This window comes from Python bivittatus, unplaced genomic scaffold (assembly GCF_059951505.1).
Source record: "Python bivittatus isolate LINGU-HERP-01145 unplaced genomic scaffold, Pbiv_v1 ctg000030_np1212, whole genome shotgun sequence".
Taxonomy (NCBI): Eukaryota; Metazoa; Chordata; class Lepidosauria; order Squamata; family Pythonidae; genus Python; species Python bivittatus.
The window spans coordinates 1,584,267-1,590,266 of NW_028277031.1; positions in this window are offsets into that span (position 1 = coordinate 1,584,267).

The window sequence follows — 6,000 nt, forward strand, 5'->3', positions numbered from 1 at the left end:
AATTAGGACTTGGCTTTGTCCCTCCAGCATCACAACAGCCTCCAACCTTCTTGGAAGTTGGTCTCCAGCTGTCCTTTTGTATCATTGTGGTTTCAGAGGGGAAGGGAGGTTTTATCATCATTCTTCGGAATCAGAGTTTATTGATGATTCAAGAGCTCACCAGGGACTCCAAAACCCAGTGGCTTGTGATCATTTTCTGTCTTGTGTCCTACTCTGGGGCATCCTGGAGGTTCATTACGAAGCTCAGCAGAGGTCAGTGGCTCGTGGGAGTTTTCACACCTGATGCCAAGAGCATCTTGGAAGAGCACTTTGTCACTTTGGGATACAAAAGTAACAGGAAAGAAAAGGCAACAAGGCAGGTTTGAAAAACAAGCGTACAATCTTCTGATCAGTGAGATAATATTAATTCAGCTGTGAACAGATGCATTGAGGATACTGTTCAAAATACTGCATATAAAAACCACCCTAGATTTTACCAAGAACACCCTCACTTCTAAGGCCTTTCCCCACCCTTTGCACATCCTTCTCCTGCTTCTGCTACTGCTGTTCCTGGTCTTTGCCACTCTCCTGACTTTTCCGCACAGTATAACAGGTTTTACACACCTCGTGGCAGCTCCTGAGCGGTGCCCAATTCAGGGGAGAAATATTACTTTAACACTGACAAATGTAAAGAAGTCATAAGGCTGCCTCACTCCTTGGCTGAAGAGGAGATCACTGCTATATCAGGGGGGGAAATAAAGGCAGGGGGAGATACTGCCCGGTCATGTGTCCTGCAAGTGGACACACCATTTGTTATCTGCCAAATTATGCGGAGATTTTTCTTGCAGCTCAACTGAGGCTTTACTTGGAGACCTGGGAGCTAGAAAGAGATGCTAAGAAAACTGAAAAGGTGTGGAGAGAAATGCAAAGAATAATGTAAGGTTTTTGAACAGATTTCCTTGACGTGGCACCATCTACTTTATAAGAGCTGCAAATGTTGGGATCTGACATCCAGCCCTTCTGCAAGGCAGTAGATCGGAAAATGCTGGTGTAGCATGTCCAGGTTCCATGGAGAATAAAGTTTTCAGTGGCCACAGATCCTGGTGTCTGTGTGCCATCCCCACTATCAGTGGCCATAAGCTCCTAATGTGGGTTTGTTATCACTACTGGTTTATTTGTTAGCTTTATACCCCATGCTCTCTCCAGGAGCTCATGGTGGTGTATATGAGGATTTCCATTTTAGCCCCACAACAGCAATCGCGTGAGGCCAGCTTGGCCGAGAGAGAGTGACTTTCCCCAGTCAGCATCCATGGCTGAAGGTGGGCTGGGACCTTGGGATCCCCGTCCTATTCCAGGGCCTGAGCCACTCCACCCCACGGACTCCTTAGTGCCAGCGATTCAGTTGATGCCCTGAGTCCCCTGAGTCCCCAGGGGCACCAAGGCGGAATACAAGCAAGCTTGCCTGCCACTCGAGTCTTCAGAATGGCCACCCTCATTGGCCACTTGGCTGACAAAGATCAGGAACAAACTCTGGTGTGTTTATATCGCCATGATTCCTGCGAGGTTTTGCCTCCAGAAAAGGGGGGGGGGCAGGAAGAACTGGGAAACATGTTGATTCTGGAAAGGGAGAATACAAAGCCCTGACCTGAGGTTAAGGCAAGGGACAGCCATTTCCATTTGCAAGAGAATCTTCTCCTGGAAGCTCTGAGTCACGTTAGGGACTCAAGAGGAGCTTCTTCAGGAGGTGCTGAGAAAGGCAGGACAAGCTGCCCTGGAAGACCACAGGCCCATCAAGGCCAGTTTTCTTCTGCAGTGGGGGGCTCCACACAGAATGCTTTGTGACTCACTCCTTTTTCAGGGTGGGGGGCAACAATGGGACCGAAAGAGTTCTGGTGGTGGGCATTAGATCCACAACTTCAGAGCAAGGGCGGATGTTTTTCTAAGATTCGTCATTGCAGAACCTTTCAGGAGGTCATATTTGGGCAGAACTACTGACTGGCTAATGGCACCAGATTGACCATCCAGGCCAGCTTCACAGTTCATGCTGAGCCAAGGTCTTTTTAAACTATATTTGGCTTAATGAGCCATATTGGTCTCATTCATACACCACACGAAGCCAAACATAAATGAACCACACATCTTTCTGGGGGGGTCTATACAGGAAGATAAAATGTGTAGCTGGACTTAGCATAGTGCCTGGACTCAGCCACTTCTAACTGAATCGATAAACTATATGTAAGCAAACCAGGGGTCAGTGCAGTGTGCTGACCCCCTCAGTGTGAAGCATGAATCCATTCACAAGCTGCTCTTCCATCAGTATAATGATTGCTGAGGGGAGGGCGAGCTTAGGCCATCTCTTCCCCCCCACACACACACACACAAAACCCCCTGACCAAGACGGCTGGGTCTGTGCTGCCAAACTTTACCCCATGGCTGGCTGATTGGCAGAGACAATTGGAGTGGGATCCCAGGAGGGCACCCACTGGTCTTAGGGCTCCAGAGTGTGCACCCCTAAAACATTCGCTGGAAACTGCTACAAAATCTAGATGGTCCTTAGAAGGAAAACGAATATGGAAGTGAGGAAAGCTGGACAGCGCTGATCTGAAGAGAAGACCCTCTCCTTCCGTGTCCCTTTCGTCCCCTGAGTGACATCTTTACTTCTTCAAGCATGCTAATTAAATTCCAGATTTGAAAACTAGCCTAGCGGTTGACATGTTCTGCTTTTCACAAGGGTGCTTGAGAAGCAGTAAAGAGCACACAACTCACATGACTGTGCCCTTATCTTTTTGCACTGTGATCTCCAGCAGTTATTGGCTGTGCAGCACCAACAGTCTGGGAGTTACACAATCTCTACAAAGTGAGTACACTCAGAAACATCCCTAGTAGCTAGCGTGTACATTTTATGCAGTCTCTATGAAAATTTATATATGTTATTATGAAACCAGAGAGACCGGTGGAATTTTCCAAGCACATGCTGTTTGTCTGCCATTTTTTTAGGAAGCAGAAAAGCAGGGAAGCTCTCTCAAGGACAGGCACTAAGAAGTTTGGGTGGTCTCAAATCGGACGGGAAACGCAGCAGCTTTTGACGAGGCATCGGGGGGATTGGTGCTTAAGCACGGCTTTGACCAAAGCCATCCATTTCTGGGAAACAATTCTGGGAAACAGGGACTGAACCTGCCACCGAGCCCCACACCTTTGGCAGGATAGCTCATCAGGTGGGTACGCCCGGGGGGGTTTCCTTGCAGCGTAAGCCTGGCCCTGTTCACTTAACCCCCCAAGGCAGAAGTGCTCTGCTTCCAAAGCGCAACTGCGCTCACAGCAGCAAGAGAAAAGAAGGAAAATTCTTATGGCAAGTCCAAGACAGGTGAACTCCCCATTCACGTGGGGGAATGGGCGGGCTTTGGCTCTAAGTCACCCTGGTTCCTCCCCAAACACACAGATCGGGTCTCTGCCTCTCTTCCATCCTGGAGCACCAACGGTGGAGAGACCGTTCTGATCCTGAGAGCCCCCGGGAGGGGATCTCCCTCTGCACTGGGCGGCTTAGAGCCCTTGTGAGCCCCACACAGCAGCAGGAATGGATTGTCCCCGATGCTTGTGGGGGACAAGTTGTGCCAGTCATGCCCTGAACCCCCTCAGGTTTTCTGTCTCCAAAAAGATGCTGGACAGCTGGAGAGCCTCAGGGTTTGCTTCCCTCCAGGAAAAGATGGCTCCTCGGGGTGGCAGTGGGACTCGGGCTTCAGCCCTGAGCAGTGCCCCGGGAAGGCCCACCTGTGAGTCCAGCCTCAGCCGGGGAAGCTCACCGAGCGCGGGCTCTTCCTCGGCCGGCCAGCCGCACAGAGCCATGGTTGGAGCTCCCGGGGAGGAGCAGGGACAAGGCGTGTCCACAGGGCTGGTCAAGAAAGCCAGGTTGCGACTGAAGCCCCCTGCTTTAAAAAAAGAGGGCGAAACCCCCAGGTGGAACTTGGGTCGCACTGTCGGGGCCACCCGCCTGACTTTTTGAACCGTGTCCTCTGGACAGCCTGGCAGGGGCAGCGATCAAATAGGAAAGCCACAAGCGTAAGAAGAAAGAGCCATCCAACTGGGCAGCAGGACGCAGGGCAGTGCGTGCTCTTTAAAAATGCACACGGTGGAGAAGAGGCTCCTGCTGCCCCTTTTCTCACCACAGCGTTAAAACTCATGGAGCAGCCAGGGCACTGAGGTAGCTAAGGGGTGGATGGGCACCAGAAGACCATGGTCTTGGCCTCCCTTCAGCCACGGAGGCCCACCGTGCGTTTTGAGCCAGGCGCGCGCCCTCACCCAACCCCCTTTAGAGTTGTTGTAGGAGAGGAAGGAGCAGTATCTGCACCTGGGTAAATCTAGGTATGTCTAGGCAAGCAGGCTAAATGCCTTGGGAAGCCAGCGTGGTGCAGCGGTGAAGGTGCTGGGCTGGCAGCAATAAGACCCCGGTTCTAGTCCTGCTCAGCCATGGAAGGTCCCTGGTTGACTCTGCACTGTGTACAGAGCCTTGGTTTCCTGAACGAAAGGTAGGCTGTAACTCCAATAAATAAATATTGATCAGCCCAAGGTTCAGGACAAGCAAAATACTCCAAAGGGATCATCACGCCAAAGGCAATCAACTTCCAGACGTCACTAATTGCAAAACTGAGTGGCCAGCTTGACAAGGGGACTCCCGGACTGGATGCCCTTTGCCTTGAAGGGTGATTAAAAGGGAAACATGGGTTGCCAAGTAGGCTAAAGAGCTTACACCTCAACTTGAGACCTGGCAGGTAAGGTAAGTCAGTCTGGAGGAAGGACGTTTAGCCAGACTCAGGCAGAAGAGGCCGAGCAGACTGCTTGCCGGCAGTCCCTTCCGGCAGAGGAGCTGGGTCTGCCTGTGGCAGGGAAGCTGCAGATAATTTGGCACCCCATACACGTTCCATACATGTGTGGCTTGCAGGAGCAACACACACAAAAACCAGAAGGGGCTTCAATTGCACCAGTGCAGCCACCCTCTTGGACTTTTTTGACCACGTTTGTGGACTCCCCTGACACCCAGGGAGTCCTTGCTAGAGGTGCCTGGGCTTTTCTCAGGGCTCGCGGTAACGCCCTCCCTTCAGCACTGCTCCAGGGCAGATATTGCAACACCCCCACCACCCACCACTCTTTGTCTCTGCCCTTGGGGTGCAAAAAGGTAGAATCAGTAACACAAATTCCTTATACTGCAAGTTTTATAGGACATGGTGTCCAAACCTAATTCTTCCCCTTCTAGCAGTAATCCCCAGGCAATCAGACAATTTCTGGGTTGATTTTCTGCTCACTGATAAGGTATTTTATACAACCTAGGCTGTTGCAAAGTTTTATTATCTAGCATCGAGGTTTCAGCAGGGGATCCACAGCAAGATTTAAGATGGATTGCAGCGAATGCTTATTTGTGTTTATCTATTTTGACTCCCTTTTTTCTCTTTTTTATTTCTGCCTTATTTGCCGGCTAAAGGCCATAATAAATAAAATTGAAATTTCCTGCCTGTGGATGCAGATCACAGAGATAGCAGCAGCGTGTATCTGTGCGTGTAGCTATGGAGGTAGCGTGTACAGTGCTCGTGTGTGTATCCGCATCTCCCTCTGTCCATCCGTCTACCCACCCGGGAAGGGGACACCTCCCGGAGGTGGTGCTGCAGAAGCAAGCTGGCACGTTTCCTGACATACGCCCTCCCTTCTCTTGCTGGTTTTTCCCCAACAATTAGGTAATATTTGGCGACCGGGAAGCAGGGCTTGGCTGGGCACATGCTCTGCAGGACAGCTCTTCGCGGAACCCGTAAGCGCTGGAGCTTCCAGCAAACTGCAGCCAGTGCTGTGATCCCCTTCTTGGCAGCAGCCTTGGAGGCGGGCGGGGGGGCGCGGTGGTGCCTGGAGAATCCTCCGAGCAGGGATGCACTGCAGAGACGCACCTCCCTGCCCCCAGCGCCTGGAAAGTCCCTGGGGGTGGCTTTCCAAGGGGGGCAGGGGAAGCCAGCCGCCCCACGTGGCTCTTGGCAGCTACCA